The sequence below is a fragment of the Pipistrellus kuhlii genome, unplaced genomic scaffold, assembly GCF_014108245.1.
Source record: "Pipistrellus kuhlii isolate mPipKuh1 unplaced genomic scaffold, mPipKuh1.p scaffold_m20_p_4, whole genome shotgun sequence".
Taxonomy (NCBI): Eukaryota; Metazoa; Chordata; class Mammalia; order Chiroptera; family Vespertilionidae; genus Pipistrellus; species Pipistrellus kuhlii.
The window spans coordinates 34,711,227-34,733,824 of record NW_023425540.1 but is presented as its reverse complement, the minus strand read 5'-3'; positions in this window follow the sequence as shown (position 1 = coordinate 34,733,824).

Genomic DNA, 22,598 nt, shown 5'->3' with positions numbered 1-22,598 from the left:
GGCCTTTGCTGAAGGAGGCACTAAAAAAAAAAAAAAAAAAATCAAGATGGTGGCGGCCACAGAATCAGAGCAAGCGGGAGCTTGGGTGGCCAGAGGGTGGTCAGGCCAGGATGGGATGGCAGTTGTAGGTGATCAGGCTGGTGGGGGGTGGGGCTGTTGGGAGTAAGCAGACCAGAAGGGGGACCAGTTGGGGGTGAGCAGGCCATCACTGGGGGTCAGTTGGAGGTGATCAGGACAGGGAAGGGGGCAGTTTGGAGTGAGCAGGCCAACAGGGGAGGCAGTTGGGAGTGAGCAGGCCAGTGGGGAGGGAAGGTAGGGGCGAGTATACCAGTAGGGGGAGCAGTTGGGGGTAATCAGGATGGCAGGCAGAGTGGTTAGGGGCAATCAGGCAGGTAGGCAGGCAGGCAAGTGAGCGGCTGGAGCTAGCAGTCCCAGATTGTGAGAGGGATGTCCAATTGCCAGTTTAGGCCTGATCTCTGTAAACCAGCAGTAGGACATCCTTCGAGGGGTCCCAGATTGGAAAGGGTGCAGGCCTGGTTGAGGAATACCACCCCACCCATGTGCAAATTTTGTGCACTAGGCCACTAGTTGTTAAATAAGCATGAATCAATCCAGTGATTTGTTGGTAAATCTTTAAAAACCAGTTTTCAGAAAAATAAGAGCTCTAATTTATAGTGCTTTCCAATTGTCTAGTATAGATACTCTACTATGACCAATTCCATGACACCCATGATATGTCATTGAATGCAGATTTGGGAAGAGATGTGTACACTCTGAGAGCCTGTATGAGCCCGCTTAATGTATCACTGGATAGAGACCAGTGTTAAGCAGGAAGTGATGTTTGAGTGGCCATTGATTTTTAAATTGGTTAGTTTTTAGTGAATGTGTCTGTTCTATGATGACTTTTGTTTTCCTTATAAACCTTGTAACCTATAGGATGCAGTAATTAAGAATCCCATTTCATTATTTAAAGTTCCCTAGAGTTGCCCTAAGAAAGTAAATAAAGCCTTAGCATTCCATATTATCTCTAGAGCAGACCCCGGATTTACTGTCCCTTCCCTGTGTCTTGTTGAGTTCTCTTGTTCCCAAAGATAACACTTCTCCCAAACCCACCACCACTTCTCCATACAGGGGTTGAAATAACGAGCCCTTTGTACCTTGTTAACTATGTTCTTCCTAGCAACATCGTGAGACCTGAAACTAAGTCACAGTTCTTCTGTATTTCTTCCACCTCCCTCAAAAACACAGGAACCCCCTTTCAAATTGTTATGGACTGAATTTTGCCCCTCCCCAAAATCATATGTTAAAGCCCTAAACCCCAATGTCATTGTATTTGGAGATTGGGTCTTTAGAGAGGTAATTAAGGTTAAATCAGGCCGTAAGTGTGGGGCCTTAGTCCAATATGACTAATGTCTTTATGAGAACAGGAAGAGAAACCAGGGAGGCACACACACACATGGAAAAGGCCATGTGAGGACACAGCAAGAGGATGTCTGCAAGCTAGAAAGGCCACACCAGAAACCAATTCTGTTGGCACTTTGATCTTGCACTTCCAGTCTCCAGAATTGTATAAAAAAAAAAAAAAAAAAAAAAAAAAAAAAAAAAAAAGTCTGTTGTTTAAGCCACCCACTCTGTGGCATTTTGTTACAGTAGCCCTGGCAATCTAATACATAAAAGAATTGCTGAAATAGCCTTGAACATCTCCTACTTCTTTATGGTAAAGGGCCCTGAGATAGGTGTGAATATGTTTGTATGTGTATATATTACTCTGACTTTTTAATTTGGTGCACAGGATACTTATTTAAAGATTACTGAGAAGGTTGATAGTGGATAATCTGCAGATTATTACAGTTGATCTGCCAAATCAAATGTAACTGTCAGTTTCATTCAAAAATATTTATTCATTTTGGAAATTGCCATGATTAATAGAAAGCATTCTTGCACATACTTGTATAGACTCAGCATAATCAAAGACATGCAGGCTATTAAAAAAAAAAAAAAAAAAAACTTCAAAGTTTGTTGAAGTAAACTTGGAGTTCCAGATAACCCTGGATCTACTTTGATCTATCTGCTTCTGAAGCAGGATGATGGGGGAAATCAACCAAATTCAAAGTCTTTTCTTTTTAATGAAATGGGCCAAAAATAAATGAAACTTTATTGCAAATAGGGAGTAATATTTGGCACAAGTAGACATTACCGACCAGGGGCTGACTAATCGCAGACCTGACCAACACAGCTCTACGTGCCAAAACCCCACAGTCACTTCCAGAAGGTTGGAGCAAATCCAGATGCTGGCTACCAGCTGCAAACACACACAGGCAGCTCACTGTTGGGAGGGACTATGAACAGAGTTTGGTTCTTGGAGTGTAATTACACCTCTGTTTGCTGCTAACAAAGATCTAGTTAATGTTCTGGGTTAGGGAAAGGCTCTCTGGCTTTCAAAACATCTTGGCTAAGCGTCTCCATCCCAATCTACTCTCCTTTGGTTCCACAGACTCTCTGCACACCGAGCACCTTTCTGGAACAGAAATCTGAAGTGTCTGACTGACCTCTCTGCCCTTGGTGCTGACTCAGATCCTATGAGTGCTCCTTGAAACTAAAGAAGATATGATAAAGACCATGAACAGTGAAGCCCACCAAAGAGGAAGTGGGAATGGCTGATAAAGAGATAAAAGTGCACTGCATTTCAATGGTGATTCAAAGAATGGCATGTTATAGCATAATATTTGTCAAGCTGACACAGTTTTAATAAAAGAATGGTCATTGACGATACATACACTTGACTTAGCTGCTCTGACATTTGTTGACTGAAGTTACTGGACAGCAATTTGGCAATCTCTATGAAAACACCCTTAAAATGTTAATGCACCTTGTGCTTGCAGCCAAGATGTAATAAAAGGTATCAGATTTACTCTCCTGCCGGAATTTACGAAAAAGAAGTAGGGAAGAAAACTAAATAAAATATATTAAACAATGGCTTTCAAGATACTTTCTGAAAGACAGGAAACGAAGTGAGCCCTACAAAATTGCCTGGAGAGTTCCCAGACCATGGTGCAGGGAGAGGGAGCCCAGAAGGTTCCTGAGTTGGGAACAGGGAGCAGAGATTCTGGGGAGACCAAGGCAACTAGTGTTCTCAGAACGAAGCACTGGGGAGGTCAGAGCTTCACACAGCATCTGCAGAGGGTACTCAGCTGATTAGTGATGAGCATCGGCAAAAATGGAAACTACCCACGAAAAGAAAAGACCCATCAACAGGATCAGAAGCAACAGGGCCCGGCACTCCCAAGGACTGCATGTGGGGCCTGTTCCATAGACAGTTCATTAGATGCACAGAAGGATTTGCCACAGTGTGGGGAGTAAACCCTGAACTTCAGTCTTGCCCAAAATATCTTAAAAGCAGACTAAAAGCGATCAAACTATCTCTGACCAATTTAACTGCATCACAGAACAAGCTCATGAATATTAATAGGAGCACAAAAATATTCAGTACTCAACCAAGTAAAATTTACAGTGTCTGGAATACAGCAAAAAAATAAAAGTAACTGTCATGCAAAGAAGCAGCAAAATATGACCCATAATGAGAAGGATAATCAATAAAAAAAAACTGAACTAGAACTGACACAAACTTTGGATTTATCAGGAAAGGACATGAAGACAGTTAATATAACTGTATTCCATATGTTCAGAAGTTAAACAGAGACATGGAAGATTTTTTTTCCTCCATCTTTATTGAGGGACTAGAAAAAAAATTTTTAAAAACCTAAATCAAACTTTTAAAGATAAAACCTACTATATGCAAAATGAAAAATATACTTAATGGTATTAATGACAGATAGGACATTACAGAAGAAAAATCAGTGAATTTGAAGATGTGGCAATAAAAACTATTAAGGGAAAATATTTTTTAAAGAAAATGAACAAAGCACCAGTGAGCTGTTGGGACAACTTCAAAAAACCTGACATACATGTAATCAGTCCCCAAAAGATAGGGACAGAGGGGAGGGAGAGCACGTGTGGAAAAAAAAAAAATGTTTGAAGAAATAATGGCCCAAATTTTACCAATAAATACTATAAACCCCAAATTCCAAGCTTGACAAACCCAAGCACAAGAATCAAATAAGTAAAACCAGTGATAGAGAAAAATCTTCAAAGCAGCAAGAGAAAAAGGACACATTATATAGAGAACAATAAGAATAAGGATGACATCCTATTTCTTACATGAAAACAGAGCAGTGGAGCAACATCTTTTAGGCACTGAAAGGGAAAAAGATGTCAAACTAGAATTCTACCGTATAACTGGGGAAAATATCATTGAAAATCCAAGTTAAAATAAATGCTTTTTCAGATGTACAAAGCTGAAAGAATCGCCAGCAAACCCCCACTGGAAGAATATTAAAGTATATCAATCAGGGAAAAGGAAAAGAATATCATATATGGATCTACACAAAGGAAACAAGAGGACCAGAGTGATAACTACATTGGATAAATATATAATTATTTTCTTATTAATAAAATATCAAAAAATAATCATTCACTGTTTAAACAAAACTAATATCAATGAAGTGTGGGGTTATAACAGATGGTCAAGTAAATTGTATGGCAGTAATACCACAAAGCTAAAGGGAGCAGACATGGAAATATACTGCATACTATTGTAAGATTCTTACACTACATGTAAAGTCCTATGATATCACCTGAAGGTAGAGTGTGGTAAGTTAAAGATACATACCATATACTCTAAAGCAATCACTTAAATAACAAAACAAAAGGTAATAATTACTAAGACAGATGAGACAAAATAGAATCATTAAAAATATTTAATTACTCCAAAACAAGACATGAAAAAAAAGGAACCAAGAACAAATGAGACAAATACAAAACACTGCTGAGATGAATTAAAGATCTAAATAGGTGAAGAGCTATATTATGCTCATAAATCATAAGATTTAATATTATTAGCATACTAACACTCTCCAAATTGATCTACAGACTCAATATAATCACAATGACAATCCCAGCACTATCTTACCTAAAAATGGACAAACATGCAAATTGGCCATACCTCTGCTATGCCATCAGGAGTATATGGGAATTAACCTAATAGAGATGGCGGTTAATTTGTACTCACAGGCACTCAGTGATGGGGGTGGGATGCTTGCATCATTGCCCCACCCCTGGTCACTCAAGGCCTCTGGGCAGCATGGGAAGGAGGGGCTGGAGCAGAAAGAGGTGGCTCCAGGGCCTGAGCAGAAAGGGGCTGGGCTGGAGTGGAAAAGCAGTGCCAGCAGCCAGGGAAAGGAAACCCCATGCTAGCATGAATCTTCGTGCATCAGGCTTCTAGTTTCTTTTAAAAAAAAAAAAAAAAAAAAAAAAAAAGATTCTGAAATTCACATAAAAATATAAAGGACCTAGCATAGTCTAAACAATTTGCGAGGGGGGGGGAGGGTAAAGTTGGCAAACTAACCCTAACTGATTTCAAGACTGATTATAAAAATACACTGATTAAAAAAATACATTGATCATGACAAATCATCCAGGCAGCAGAATATGCAGTCTGGAAATAGACACCCACAATAACAAGACAACTGACTTTTGACAAAGGTGTGAAGGCAATTCAATAGAGAAAGTATAGTATTTTCAATAAATATAATGGAACCATTGGATATCCATATGCAAAATAATAATAACTTTGACCCATGCTGTACATCACATACAAAAGTTTACTCAAAATATCCAAAAATTAACGCATATAGATTACACGGGGAGCTAAAGTTAGTTAAGGCCAAGACGTCCTTAGTCATTAATTTGTGTGAGATGATCTATGTTAAGACTGGAGAGCTGGGAGAAGCTGTTTTTAAGCACACTGACTTCCTAAAAAGAGGAATGCAGGACCTACAAAAGCATGGGGTAGAGAAAGAGGCATCCTGAACAGGCCACATAGAGGACCAAGAAGGCCCAGGAGGCTCCAGAGTGTCTTGAAACCATGAATATTTTGCCCTAGCCAGATGGCGTAGTTGGCTAGACTGTCCTCCCATACACCAAAAAAGGCTGAGGGTTTGATTCCTGGTCAGGGCATATATGGGAGGCAACCAATCAATGTTTCCTCTCTCTCTCTTTTTCTCTCTCTTTTTTTCTCCCCCCTCTCCCTTCCTCCTGGCAACTTACCAATATTTCTCTCTCTTAAATCGATAAACATATCCTCAGTGAGAATTTTTAAAAAGAGAAACCATGAATATTTTGTATGCAGGACCCTGAGCTACCTCAGGTGCACCCAGAAATGACAGTTGGAGAGACTGAGGCAGCAATGGAGATCTCGCATGAAGCCAGAAAATGTGTCCTTTTTTAAAAGACTTCATATGAGCCCATGAGCTGGTGAGGCAGGGGGACTTTGGGGTGACCAGGGTGCCACAGAAAAAAATTCTGGAAGAAAATAAATCAATATTATCAATTATCTTTGGATGGTAGAGTTCTAAGTGATTCTTATTTTCTTCATTATGATTTCTATATTGACTGAATGTTTTACAATAAACATATATTTTATAGTCATAAGGAAGCAATAAAGCTATTTTTAATTTCTTTAAAATATCCAAAACAAGATCAGAATTTAAAAAGGATAATATAATCCCATTTAGTAAAATACAAACTCAATAGAAATGTATAGAAAATAGTAAAAAGAGGCAAAACATCCAAATATTAACAGAACAAGGATTTAAGTGGAAGAATTGTGAGGTGTGTTATTGTTTTTTTCATTTTGCTTTTCTGTTCTAGATTTTTCTCATTTGCTGCAATAAGCACTTATCACTTTTATCGTTATGATTATGTTTAAAGTCTTGTGACTTAGAAAGGAAGGCTGGCTGACTGGACATGTAACTGTATAAATTATTCAGCTCTCTGTAATCTCTCATAATATGAGGAGGTTGGACTAGATGGATTTTTAAAGCCCTTTTTACCCTAAAAATTAATCTATTTTAAATTTTTAGAATTTACATATGAAGAACTTTGGTATTCTTATGTTTAAGCTTAAAAAATAAAAATAACTAATAGGAAAGGCTTTTAATTTCAGATAGTCTTCTGAGCTGGACATTCTGCCCTAGATTTTCTTCTTTGAAACTGAGTCTCTTATTATTTCAGATGAGATAAATTCTGAAGTTCAAGATTGCTAGGCCTTCATATTTATTTATAAGCTCCTTACTGAGGCACATGACTTGTACTTGTGCAAAAACTGATGCAACCTTTTCTGTGCCATACTGCCCATAAATTATCCAAATACCAAGTTTCCAGATTGATTTTTTTTCTTTCCCTCCCCCATTAAATCATCATATTAATCACTCCAATATTTTCCTTCATTGTGGATGTTGATGAATGGGAAATAAATTATCTGTCAGTTGCATATTCACCAAAGTATGTAAGATTATTCCAGACTTCTTAAAAAGTAGCTATTCAAACTGCCCACTAGAAATACCAGGAGACTGATTTCTTTTTGAGTTACAGCAGCAGATGTGCGGGACTCCCCCTGGAAAGGCTAACGCTCAAGTAATCACAGTGGTGCACATGAATTTGATTTTATCAGTTGCCATTATTATTTATGGTTTGCTGCGGTGCAGTGATGCATAGCTCTTTGTGGGCTCACATCTTAGCTCACTTACCATGGAAATACTGGGCCCAGGATACATATTTCCCTCTACTAGTGTCTCATCCTTAACGACATCAGTTCACAAACTTTAAATGGAAAGGAAGATATGGAGCAACTCTAATATAGATGTGCTGTTTCCCTACCTTATTACTGCTGATGACCTCTTCTGGGGAGGGAGAGGGGGGTACACATTTTTATTACCTTTTCAATACAGGTACCCTACAGGCTACTGGGACATACCACACATTAATATTGGAGGCAGATGGCATTATGGTTACAAGTGTGAAAAGAGTCACATGAATCTGCACTCGATCCTGGCTCTGCCACTTATTATTAATAGCTATCATCTTCAGAAAGTTACTAGATCTGTCAGGGCTTCTCTTTGCTAACTGTAAAATGGAAATAATAATAATACTTACCCCATTGGGTTATTGATAAGAATTAAAAGAGATAAGACATTGTAGACCCCTTGGGAAAGCACTGAGAGCACAGATAAAACTCAATAAATTTTAGCAAATATGATTGAAAAGATGAAGACCAAAAGCTATTGCACAGGTTCACAGTGAATTACAATCTTCTTTTACCTGTTCCCCAGAGGCAACCTGACTCCCAGGCAGCCATTCCAGTACTTTGTGTCCCCTGAGTTTCCCTTTTCCTAGGCAGACCTTTTTTGTTCCCAACTGTGTTTCCTGCTATTGTTTGTACAAAAATCCCATGTGTTCTTTTGTGTTGTGTTCTGACTACCTGCTGAGTGCTTTTCTATGTTGATACCTTTCTGGATACAAGTTGTGCTGGTGATCTAATGACTAAATGATCTGGCTTAACACAATAAGCCTTAAAAGCAACTCTCCCTTCCAAACATTTTGAAGCCATTAAAAAAAGAAACAGGGAGAGAGTAAAAGGGGGGAAAAAAATAGTCTATTTTACTTGTGTTAGTGACAGGGGGGAAAAAACCTTAGCGCCTTAAGGCTGAAAAGAAAAACACAATGATGATAGCTTACATTTTCCTTGCCAAAGCGTTCTATAAAATTTATTTTATTTTTGTAGAAAACTACGGAGATGGGCAGAGTATACTATTTTCAACTTGTTTTTATCAGCTACGAGGTTTAAGGCCAAAAGGAAGTTAAGCAACATGTTTCCTGCTGCAGTTGGTCAGTAATTCTGAAATCAGTGGTGCCTGGTACCCTGAATCACCTTCTCATTTAATATCATCCTGTCTTCCAAGGAGACCAGCGGGCTTCCACTTGCAGCTTCCTGGGGCTACTCTGATTGTCATCATCATCATAACAATGACAAGAATGGCTGACATTATTGCACCCTCACTACCTATCTGATGCTGTTTTTTTACATGTGTTAACTCAGTCCTTCAACCACCCAATGAGGTAAGTATAATAATAGCTCCCATTACTAGCAATGAGGAAATGTGGTACTTCGCAGAGGCCACACACTGGTATGTAGCATATAACAACCTGGTCAAGAGCTTGCGGTTGGCCAAGTTAACCTTGATGAGCAGCTCTCCGGACCTGCTGCTTCTCCTTTTCACATCTTCCCATCCCTGCTCCTCTGCTAGTGTGGACTACAAGCATGGCACTCTTCCAAAGTCAGCCAAGTCAGGGTCCATGAGGTGACTGACACTTTTTAAAGTGAGAAAGATATAAAGAAAATGTTGGATGAAATCTTACCATCTGCTACAGCATGAATAGACATATAGGTTATTATGGTAAGCAAAATAAGAAGTCAGTCAGAGAAAGACAAATGCTATATGATTTCACTTTTATGTGGAATCTAAGAACAAAATAAACAAAACAGAAACAGACTCATAGATAAAGAGAACAGACTGGTGGTTGGTGAGGGACTGAGTGAAAAAGTGAAGGGATTAAGAAGTACAACTTGTTAGTTACAAAATAGTCTGGGGATGTAAAGTACAGCATAGGGAAAATAGTCAATAATATTGTAATAACTCTGTATGGTGCCAGGTGGGTACTGGAAATGTTAGGGGACAGGGAGTACTTTGTAAAGTATATGATTGTCTAACCACAATGCTGTATACCTAAACTAATACAAGCTAATATTGAATGTAAACTGTAATTTGGAAATAAAATTTTAAAATGAAAAACTTAAAAATAATAAGAGAAGGGAAAGTTTTGGACATTGGCCCAAACCTCAATTTCGTTTTCAAACTTCTAACATTTCTTTTTTAATTTAAAATTATTTTAGGGGAAATGGAAGGGAGAGGGAAAGAGAGAAATATTAATGTGAGAGCGAAACAGTGCTGGGCTTCTTCCAGAATGCCTCCTACCCAGGATCAAGCCTACAACCTAGCATGTGCCCTAACCAGAAATGAAACAGCAAACTCGTGGTGCATGGGATGATACCCAACCAACTGAGCCACACAGGCCAGGGCAAGCTTCTATTCTTAAGAGAAAGAGGACAGGATGCATGAATAATGCTTTGGTCAATTTGAATAATAAAAGAGACACTACTCAACCCAGTACAAACTGCACCTTGAATACCGTCTGTATCACACTAGACTCTCATACCATATCCTGCCTTGGAATGCCCTTGGTCCTCATCATCACATGGACATGTTGGAGGTCTTAGAGCTGAGCAGAAATCATCCCAACTCTATGGTGTCCCATCACTAAGATAAGGTCAACCTTCAACAATGTATGCCACGGTAAAAGCAGGGAGAGAGAACGGCTCTGTTTCATTGACTGTCACAGGTTGGGGATGATTAAAATCATGACCCACTATGAAATCTCAAAGCCTGACAGACATTTGTGAAATAAGGCCCCTTTGAGAAGCACTCTTTTAAGACTTTTGAGGTAGAAAACATCACTTTGTGACCTCACATTGGAAAATAAAACCTGTAAATAAAAGATCAGCCTTGGACCAACTTTTCAAACCAAATGATAAACTTACTGATTAATGCAGAGAGCAGAGGAAGAAGGAAACCTAGAATCTCCTTTATCTTGAGGCCAGACAGGGGGTTCACTGTGACCTCAAATCTTTTTTTAAGCAGGAGAAAAATTAGGTTGGTAGGAGAGAGTCCAGTGGTAAGGAAAACATCACCATTAGGAAAATAGCCATTTTCCACACAGAGGTTCTGGGCTACAGAACCGCTAAGATTCTCCATATGAGTCTGCTGTTACATACCCTGTGTCTCTCATACACCCCTCCTCCCCCCGGAGTATGTATGGATCACATGGGACATAAAGATTGTGAAAAGGAAAAAATGAGGCAAAGAGGCTGACTTCAAAGTTTGCTGAGGATTTGGGTCTCCTCAGGGAAGTCATTCAAGCATAGCTTCTGCTCTGTCAAACAGATGGCTGCTTATTGTTATTCCCCTCCTGTGAGGATTCTAAGTTCACATGAAGACACGAGGAAGAGAAGATAAATAAGGGGTAGGTGTGGGGAGGATTCTGAAAGCTAAACAAAGTGGTTGAATATTGGGTGCATCCACCTTGGCAGAAACAGAATACATTTTGCACTCAAGACTCCTGCACCCCCACCCAGACCAGAAGAACGACCACTCTGAGAAGTCATGATGGGCTCAGGAAGGCAGAAGGGCAGCCGGTGCTGGATGGAAGACAATACAGCTAGCACAATGGCTGGGCAGTGCAAAGACCTAGGGTTGTGCCTGGCATCTGGGGGTATTCCTGTATGGCTCACACACATTGCAGACCCTAATACCCTGTTATCTGCCCCATGGGTTTAACATCATCCCGATACTCATGGACTACTAGGCACTCTCCTGGCATTTATTTATTAACTAGAGGCCCGATGCATGAAAATTTGTGCAAGAGTAGGCCTTCCTTTCCCCAGCTGCTGGCACCAGCTTCCCTCCTGCATTCAGAACCTGGGCTGGCTTCCCTCCAGCCCCAGCTGGTCTAATTAGCATATTATCCTTTTATTATTATAGATTTCAAACATACTAAGATCCTAACATGTAAATGGAAATAAATGTTATTTTTAAAAATACAACTAAGTTAAAAATTATAAAAATGCAACTATCAAAAATTCAAATTAAAACCACAGTGAAATAGCTTTTTTTTTTTTCACTTCCAAAATTAGCAACTTTTTAAATTATAATAGTCAGTCTGGCAAGAATGTCAGAAAAGGAACCCTCTCTTGATGATGATGATGATGGTGGTGGTGGTGGTCATGATGACAGTATCTATTTTATGAGGTCCTATCTGCTCTAGAATAGTTTCTTAATCATTCTGACAAACAGCCCAGGGTAAATGACTTTGTCTCTCTCCACCTTAAAAATTCTCCTTGGCCCTGGTGGAAAATGTGATGAGTTTTGCAAGGGATCTGAAGTTCAAAGTGTGATTCATGTTCTTTGAGAGCAATCTGTCAAGAGAGCTTTCAACAGTATAAAATGTTCTTTGCAGGAAGGCTTGGCTAGTGGTGTGTTGGTTTAATGCAAACCCATTTGGTTCTATAAATACACGGGTGAGCCACAGAAGTTGTAGCGGGTTACCACTATTTGTTCATTTTGGGGGGTCTTTCACTGGTAGGGGTGTTGGCTATCCTCAGAAGGAGTCCTCAGGACACACTTAGGGTCAGAAAGAGAGGAATGTGAGGAAATGCTCACACAGGAAGCACAGGATTCTAGGATCAATAAAACGAGGAGAAAACTGAGGCTCACAGAGTGTAAATAAACGCTCAAAATGAAACACCCAGAATTGGAGTCCTGAGAAACGAATTCCCAATCCTGGGTTTTTGTCACCTGGACCATGTGGGTCACAGAATATTTTGTGGAGCGCCAGTTCTAAAAGATTTCCCAGGACATTTTGTGGGCAGTAGGAGGTTTTATGGTGAGATACGTTTTTGAGCAGGATATATGCACTAGACTGAATCTACTCAAGCTCCTCCCTCCTTCCACCTGGAGGTTCACAGGGACCTCAGTATTAAAAAGGCCCCGAGAAGACATGCAGCCAGGAACGCTTTTAGAGCTGCCTAAATCAGTGTTTCCGAGTTTGTATGATCGGATTTCTATTGCATTTAATGACAAGTCTATAGAATTTGTAGCCCTCAGAGAACACTTTCAGAAATGCTGTGCTGTAACTTCCACAAGTCTTTCCTCGCCTGAAACCAACCTCAAACAGGTGATGAAAATGGCTGCCAGGCCAAAGATGGAACCCTAGATATAAATGTCTATCGCTCCCCCAGGAACCCCCCTGGCCTGGAACACTGGAGGAGCTAACAGGTCTCCCCCTCTACTTTTATAGCCAAACCCTTCATCCTCCAGAGATACTGTGAACTCTGCCCATTTCTTGCCTAAAATCTAAAGTTTATAGCACTGTAGTAATGCCATCTCTAGTGATACCTGATATGCTTTACGCCCAGCAGGTTAAAAGTTCACTGGTTGGAGCAGTACAGGTGTTGTATCTATTCCATGATCCCTGCCCAGAAAGGTGGTTCTTCTTAGTAAGTTACTACAGTACTTAGTTGTTATCTTTTTTTTTTTTTTTTTTTTTTTTTTTTTTTTTTTTTTTTTAATGCTTCCTACCCTAACTGGTTTGGCTCAGTAGATAGAGCCAGTTGGCCTGCAGACTGAAGGGTCCCAGGTTCGATTCTAGCCAAGGGCACATGCCCGCTTTTCGGGCTCATTCCCCAGTAGGGGGCATGCTGGAGGCAGCTGATCAATGATTCCCTCTCATCATTGATGTTTCTGTCTTTCTCTCCCTCTCCCTTCCTCTCTGAAATCAATAAAAAAAAACATTTTTTAAAAAAAAAATGCTTCCTCTTCAAATAATCAGAACAAGTATTTGCATTTTCTGCATTATAGAATCTCCCTTCAGCTTTAACTAAAACAACAATAACAAAAGTTGAAACCCCCCAAAATGATGTCTTCCATTAGCAGAAAATCAGAGAACTGCCGAAACTGGTTTGGCTCAGTGGATAGAGTGTCGGCCTGTGGACTGAAAGGTCCCAGGTTCGATTACGGTCAAGGGCAAGTACATTGGTTGTGGGCACATTCCTGGTAGGGGGTGTGCAGGAGGTAGCTGATCAATGTTTCTCTCTCATTGATATTTCTAGCTCTCTATCCCTCTCCCTTCCTCTCTGTAAAAAAAAATCAATAAAATATATTTTAAAAAAAGAAAGAAAATCAGAGGACTTTTTCTTAGGTGACACATTTCAGTTCAAAACGTACTCCCTACATATATTGGCTTTCCTAGACTTTATCCCTCAACTCTTTTTTAAGATTCCAGAAAGCATCTTGGCTCTCTCTGTTTACTAAGAAGCGTTGGATGGGGTATGGCTCATTCATGCTTTTCAACATAATCACTTCCCACTCTGCAAGGAGCCCTGATGGGTTCCCATCAAGCTAGCCATGAGGTATTGCAGCCCATGACTGCCTCTGCTCTGTGTGACCTTTTTGATCCATTTTGGAAGGGATACTTATTCAGAATGAAGCATGATCATAATGCTCATGGAGCAATTAAAGTTTTGGGGTCCTTGTCCCTGCCTCAGAGAAACACACTGGAGTACCAGTATGACTTCTACTGCCGCATCCCAGTATAGGGGTAGGCACACCTTGCACATCTGAAAGGGTTCAGTGGCTACTCTTAGAGGAACTGAACTACAGAGTTTGAATGAAAAGCTTAGCTTAGGAGGGTAGAGAGGAGGCAGGGGCAGAGTGGATGGATGATTTCTGTCCCAACCAATCCCATTTCCAAAAGTAGTAACGTCTCCTAAATACATCAAGGAAAGGTATAGATCTATAGCTAATAAGATGCAAAGTGTCCTGAAAAGTGTGAATAAATCTCCAGTGGCTGGGTCTTGAGAGAGAGAAATTGAAAAGTGTGGTGTCTTTGTCATGTGCTCTTTCCCTACCAATCTCAGCCACGGAGCCCCTCACGACCCAGCTGCCTGAGACGGGTTTCTCAGACATTAAAACCCAGAGAAGCCTCTGTGTGAAAAAGCCTGAAGGGTCTCTTCTTTGCTGCCTGACGGCTTCGAATGGAAATGTTGTCTCTTTTGAGTTGAAGGGGCACTTGAGTGTATCGAAAGAGGAAGCCCTCTGCTCCTAAAGCTCTCAGATCCATCTCTGGGCCAGACCACACTGTGGGGGACCCAGACACAATCTGGGAGCAAATCTGGACAGTTCTGCCCTCCACTCGGGGCACCTGAGAAACAAGAAGAAGGTTGATGGATTAGAGTGGAAAAGGAAGAGGCATTGAGTGATTTATAAAGAAAGATTAAAGCAGTTAAAAGATAATTTGGCCAAGGCACTACTGAGATTAGAGAGGAAGGTTAAAAGTCCATAAATAAATTTGGGCTTTTATTGGGATTTTGATTTGCATCATGAAAACTTTTCTGTCACACATGTACATGCACACTCACATTCACCAACACCCCACAGATGGGGTTAATGCCCGCCCTGTAGGGATTTGAAATGTGTGCACTGGAGGAAGATTTATTGCACACCTGAAAGGGTCTAGTGGCCTCTCACAGGGGAACTGAACCACAGAATTTGAACCAGAAGTTTAGCTTGGGGGAGGCAGAAGGAAATTAGGGGGTGAGAAGGGGTGATTTCTGTTCCAAGCACATTGTCCAAAAGTGGAAGCCTCCTTGTGGGCTGGTGTGGTGGCAAGGAGAGAGTGTAGGTGAACTTTGGGGTTTATAGTTATCTCTCCTCACTGTACTTTGTTGTTTTTTGTGCAATCAGACATGGAAAGAGTCAGAAGAAACATTCCGAAACAACACATTGTTGTCATTGCTATGTGCCTTGAGATAATGTCCCATTAGCTGCTATTATGAAGCCAGAAGACTTGATAATATACACTTACTTCATTGTTTCATTTGAGATTTACAAAACAGTACAAAAAGGGCTTCTGGTTACTTATTGTATGCCCACCTTAGAATACAGTGACTGGCTGCCATTCTTGCTCATCTATAATAATAAAAGGGTAATATGTTAATTAGACTGGACGTCATTCTGGACGTCCTTCCTGATGAAGCTGGGGCCCAAGAGAAGCTAGCCTGGGTCCTGGGTGCTGGAGGAAAGCTGGTGCCGGCAGCTGGGGGAAGGAAGGCCTACTCTTACATGAATTTTCGTACATCAGGCCTCTAGTTTAATAATAAGAATTAAAAGGCAGCTATTTATTGATTCTTAACTCCATATGAGACCCTGTGTCAAATGGTTTTGTAGACATTATCTCATTTATTATCACTATATTATTATTTTAATTCTACAAAAGTCAATTCAGAGGCTCAAGCAGCTTAAACAACCTGCTCAAGACCACACATAAGTGACAGAAGAGAGATTCAAAGCCACATGTCCATGTTGCATAGACCAGCCCCTCTGCAGTAGGGTCCTTTCCCCTTCAAGGAAACCAGAAGTTCCTGAAGGCAGAGGCAGAACCCTGACTTTCTTTGAATGGTTTTCACAACATAATACAATGCCCTTCAGATGGAGGACGCTAAATGATTGTGTTGATTGGTTGAGTCTCTTCCTCTCCAAGCCCACATTCAAGGCATGAATAATCAGTCATTCCCACGATGGCGCATCCTGTCATCTAAGCCCTAGAAAGACAGCTACGACTTTGTTGAATAAACACTATGTAGCCACCGCTTATGCAAGAGCCATTTGGGCTATGCAAGAAATAGATTACATAGTCCCTTGGCTTAAGGAACTTCCATTCCATATTTTAAGAATAAAGCATATGAAGCTGTAACAAAATGTTTTGAATTACAATGCCCCATAACACCTACCTAGAAAAAAAAAATACCCAAATCAAATCAAGAGTTACAAAGCATACAGGCTGAAGTCACATGAAATGTCCTTTGAAGAATGGGCAGGTAGGACACCAGCAAGGTGAGAAATAGCTAGGATGAGGTTATTGATCCAGATTTCCACCTCCGCCTTCTTTCCTGTGCTCCAGGCTCCCATACTCTTCATTTCCCTCTCTATAAAGTAGGGATAATAATACAGCACATCACTAACACTTAACAAAAATCATAAAAATGATCTAATTGGGCCATGCTTTGAACTCCATTGCAGAAAGGAAGTGACTATAAAGAGGAACCTTGTTATTAGTGTGAATGTGGGATAGTCCCTCTCCTTTAAAAAAAATAAATAAATAAATAAATAATAATAAAAAAAACTTGAGCAATTCTCCTCTTATAATTAATTTTAGTCCTAGAAAGCAGTGGATTTACAGATCCCCTACACAGAAAGCCTTCTCTATTTCTGGGTTTCAGGCAAAGACATTAAACTGAAAATAGTAATTCCACCTTAATGGAAATAGTCAGAAATGATCAGGCTATTTCCACTGATACCTGAATAGGTAAAAGACACACATCTAGAAAGCAACTTAAACAAGCCAGGTAATAAAGGTGATTATAAACTAGTGATTCAATTAAAAGCCTGAACCGTGGCCAGTCTGGCCCTGGGCTAAAATCACCAAATCTCATACTTAAGCCCATTAGAACATGTTTGCACAAAACTGTTTAAGTAATGCTTGTTGTTTATGTCCAAAAAAATAGTCCGCACAGTAAGTGCATTGTTCCTCACATAATACTAAGACCTGCCTTCCAAGATTGAAGCATTTTTTTTCTATGAAACAAAGTTTGAAAACAACAAAATTGCCAACTATCTAAACAATGAGTTTAGAAGATATCTCCCTCTTGTGGAAGAGGATGTGGCAATGCTAACAGTTGCCTAGTGGTAGGACTGCAGTCAATGTGCAGATGTGGGTAGAGGGAGGCAGATTTCAGATTTACTCAGAAAGGAATTTGTAACACTTATAGCTAGTGGAGAGTAGACTTCATCTTGAGGTGGTGACTGCCCCAACACTGGAGGTATTCAATGCCAAGAGAGATGAAAGAAGAGATTTCCAAAACAGAGAAAGCTGAACTATTAATAGATGAATTCTGGATACCTATTTAAGCTTCTGATGAGGTGTTTCCTCATATCCAAGGTGGTTCTGATGAGTATAAAATGAACCTGGACCCAAGAATGGGGTGTAGGTCAATTAAAAGTCCCCTTTGCACAATGTCCTCCATCTGAAAACTATTCAGCATCCACTGTTAAGCACTGAACACAACCCTGGTTTCAACATTTCTTTAATGAAAATCAGCAGAGTTTGGGGTTTGAGAAACTTTACTCCCTTTTTCAAAAAATCTTTAAGAAAACAACTGTGCCATGATCTGACAGAAAATAAAATATGCTCTGCTCTGAATGGCTTCTTTCCCCAGGACTAAGAAGCTCAAGTATGCCCTCAACTAAGACATGTAAGAAAGTAATAAAAGAGAGACATGTAAATTTAACTATATCTCTGCTACACTCACCAGCCAATCAGGAGTGAGTATGGAAATTAAACCCAACAAAGATGGTGGGTTAATTTGCATACACAGGCGCCAAGTGGAGAGCAGACCAGGACAGCCCGAGGAGATTGGAATGGCTTGGGGAATTTGGCTCCCCAAGCTGCCAGATGGAGATCAGAGAGGGAGAGCTGGCAGTTTGGAGGACTTGGCAGAGTAGGAGGCTGTGGGACTGAGACAGGGCAGGAAGGGAAAACCAAGAACTCAGTGAGCACCAGGAATTCTGGGAATAGTAATTCTTGTGGCAGCCCCAGGACAGGAAGCAGAAGCTCAGAGCACAGGGAGCACTAGGAATGCTGGGAATTGTAGTTCTGGTGGCAGACAGATCTCCTAGACCAGTGGTCTGCAAACTCATTAGTCAACAGAGCCAAATATCAACAGTACAACGACTGAAATTTCTTCTGAGAGCCAAATTTTTTAAACTTAAACTTCTTCTAACTTATTCTTCAAAATAGACTCACCCAGGCCGTGGTATTTTATGGAAGAGGAACACTCAAGGGGCCAAAGAGTCGCATGTGGCTTGAGAGCCGCAGTTTGCCAACCATGGTTCTAGACCCTAGAGCAGTGGTTCTCAACCTTTCTAATGCCACAACCTTTTAATACAGTTCCTCATGTTGTGGTGACCCCCAACCATAAAATTATTTTTGTTGTTATTTTATAACTGTAATTTTGCTACTGTTATCAAATTGTAATGTAAATATCCGTGTTTTCTGATGGTCTTAGGCTCTACAGCATGGTTCTCAACCTGTGGGTCATGACTCACTAGTAGGGTCATCTCAAGCCATTGAAAAACATAGATATTTATATTATGATCCAGTTATGAAGTAGCAATAAAAATAATTTTAAGGTTGGGGATCACCACAACAAGAGGAACTGTATTAAAGGGTCTCAGCATTAGAAAGATTGAGAACCACTGCCCTAATGCAAACTGAGCCGGGAGCAAGTTACTGTTGTAGTGGGAGATGGAGGGAAAGCAAAGGTGAGAGACATAAGTAAAATCAGAATGTCTAGGAAAAACTAAAGGGAAGATATCCTAAAACTTCCAGGAAATCTCTACCAATGAAGCAAAAAAAAAAAAAAAAAAAAAAAAAAAAGCCTCTATTATTCTGTGAGCAACAAACCAAACTGGGTTTTGGGTCCCAGACAATTCGCTCATATGACTGCAAAGACAGACAGAAACTCCCGGATTGGAGAGGGCTCCCCTGAGGCTCCCAGGTTGGAGAGGGTGCAGGTCGGGTTGAGAGACCCATCCCTGTGCCCGAATCTTCAGGCAACATGCCCCTAGTAATATTATAATAGCAACAACAATAAAGATAATAAAAAGAGCAGATCTCAGTGCTATTCTAACTAGATTAACTTATTTTAAACCCATTTTATAGATAAGCGCAGCCAAGATTTAAAAGTAGGCAGTTTGCCTCCATGTCCAGGCATGGAACTGTTATGCTACGCTCTTGATATTTTAAACTTCTTTTTCTGCCTAAGTTCATCTGTTTTATGTGCTGTGTTTCTAACATCTTCTCTTTGCCCCTTGTAGAATGTGTGCTCTTGGATCAAGCCCTGTCATCTCTCACCTCTGTCACTTACCAGCTGCGGAACTTGCTCATTCTCCTCAAGACTCCTCTCTCCTCTATAAATCACTGGTAGTAATATCTCCCTCTCATGTTTATTGCAAGTATGAAGAATGGCTCTGTCTGTGTTGCCCTGGCATGCTGGCTAGCATGGAGTGAGCTCTTCATACATGAGGCAGACCACAAAGGAGCACCCTGCAACTCCTGTCATGTGTTCCCAGATGTGGGATTTTTCACAGGCATCCTGTTGACCATGTTGGCCATTCGGGTCTGTGACTACAGGTCACTTGCTCATAGCCGGGCCTTCAGGAACCAGCACGAGGCTGGGCAGGCAGGGCCCACCAGAAAGCTGAAGTTTGATTCAACACTTGAAACATGTCAGAGCAGAGACCAGTCTCTTTGGTGTTTACTGCGAAAGCTGCCAAACATGCTCAGTGAGCAGGAATGCCTGCCTCCCTCTACAGGGCCAGATTCCAGAGCCCGTGGGAAGTCAGGAGCAAGTGAGATGCCTTGAGAGTCAGTCAGGATGCTCACAGAGGGTGGAGTGCCTCTAAAAGTTATACATTAATTTGGGTAAATTCAAAGTTATCTCACATCACTTGTAAATGGATGAGAATCAGAGTCAGAGGGCACTTCAAAGAGCTCTAGTAATCTTCAGGTGTTGGGAATTACTTACCAAAAGGCAACAGGAAACAACAGGCCTATCAGCAAGGCTTTTCTCAAATAACAGGGCCTTGAATGACTCCACAGGGTCAGACGGGGGCTTGACTCTTTGTGGACAACAGTCAGGCTCTGCACCAGAGGTCAAAGCGAAGGGAATGTATGTGGTGAAAGCAGACATGCACTTTTGTTCTGCTAGAATTCAAAAGGGATGGGATGTGTGTTTCCATGTGAGAGCCATGTGGTTTCAGTGTTGTATAGAGAAAATTTCTGCAAACAGATCCCTTTCTTACGGACAGAAACTGTCTTTTGAGAACCGTTGTCTTTACTTAACACTGTGGTAGGTGAGGGTGACCAACAGTCCCACTTTGCCTGGATCTGAGTCGTTTGCTGGAACACAGAATTTTCAGTTTTAAAAATCAGGACAGTCCATAGCAAACTGGAATGAGTAGGTTTACCCCACAGGGTTTCCTAATCCTTTAGCTTTGGCCTCCTCCTCCTCTAGTTTTCTCCTCCCCCCACCAATCTAAATCAGTAGTTCTCCAGCGGGGCTGCACATTAGATCCACCTTGGGAGCTTTGGAAACTCCCAAAGCCCAGGCCTCTCTCCTCAGAGCTATTGCATCACAAGCTCTGGGTACAATATATGGGGGTTTAGAATCACTGCTCTAAGTAGGCACCAAATTAACAACTGGTCAGGAAAGGATGGGCTGCTAAAGCCCATTCCAATTAAATGAAATCCTTCCGCAAACCAAAATCCTCAAGACAAGAATAATCTCACATTCATTAATTGGATAGTTTTGTATTTTTCTCCCAATGTCTTTCAAAAAACAAGACCCACCAGTAGACGCTGATGTTTAGGCATGCATCATCTCTAAGCATTTTGAAAAATAATTGACATTTATAGTTTTACAATCAAATAAGCTTCAACAAGAACAAAAGGAATATTACTGAAAGGCTCTGATCATGGACAATGTTAGCAATATCCATAGCTCTTAAAACATTTCCCTTAACCTGACCCATTATTTGTGCTTTAAGACATGAAAGACACAGGAAGCTTGGGCACTGAAGCGGACAGACCAGGGTCTGAATCTTTCTCTGCTGTTTACTCCCCATGGGAAGGTCAAGTCATTTCTCCTCCCAGGACTTCAGTGGAAGGTAAAATAACTAAATTAATATGTTGAGTTCTACCCAGTGCCTGGCACCTGGTGGGCACTCAACAACTGGGAGTATCTTCACCCACCTACAGAGGAAATGAAGTAAGTGTGCACCAACCTGATAAATGATTGCTGATTGTGTGGGAAAAGCAATATCTGTGGAAAAAACAAACAAACAAAAAAAACAAAAACAAAACACAATGGTCTTGAAACTGAGCCAACAGAATCCTTCATCCAGAACAACAGATAATTGAAATCCTTCCCAGCCCATTTCCACATAGCTCTTCCCAGTTTTCTGGAAGATACTGTATTACAATTTGAGCCACAGGCTTTGGTCAGTACCTTTCTGAGCTGTTGTTCTTAATATGGGCTTCGGATCTTGGGTCATTGGAAATAAAGCCTCATTCACCAGCAGAGACAAGAAGTAAAGGAGCATGTGCTCTGGGCAGAGAATTGGCTTAGAGTTTAACTCAGTCTGGTCCAGAGAGATGGAGAGGAGACAGTGAGGAACATCTGGGTGCAGATTAAATCTTCTAAGAGAACTGCTTGCAGCTGGCATATAGGAGCAATCAGAAAGAGGGAAGCAAGAACCTATGATACAGCCATGCTCACCCTGAGTCCTCGCTCACTCTCCAATTCTGCACATTGGAGGGGTTCTGAGTTATTCTCATCTGCCCATACTCCGATTTTGCAGAATATGAGGCCTTTGTCCCATCTATTCACAGGTAAACAAATTGGGTTTCTACTCTCTGATGTCCTCCTAAAAAAGGATAATTTTTTCTCCAAGATCCAGATGTTGTCACCATGCCAAACAGTGTGCACACACCACTAGCTCATTTCATTTTAGTCTCTTTTATCCCAGGGAACTTGGGGTCAGATGGTCGAGATGACGGTAATGTTCAGCTATTCACTGTTTACAAGATTAATTTCCATTTAGTTCCTTAGAGAAATAAAGCTTGCAATGCAAAGCAATGGCTTCCTCATCTGGATGACTATCAGAACAACAAGAGTGTTTTATAAAAATCCTGGCTCCTGGGCTACACCCAGATCTACTAACTCTGAGTCTCAGGTATAATATGAGTGAGGAATCTCCAGGTAGACAGTGTCAGATTGAATTGAAATGAATTTTAGGACACCTAGCTGGTGTCTCTGAGAATTGCTTGGTTTGTGTGTGTGGGGGGGGGGGGGGAGGAGAAGGGGGAAGGGTGTGTGTGTGTGGTGGGGGGGAGATGACCCCCTACAT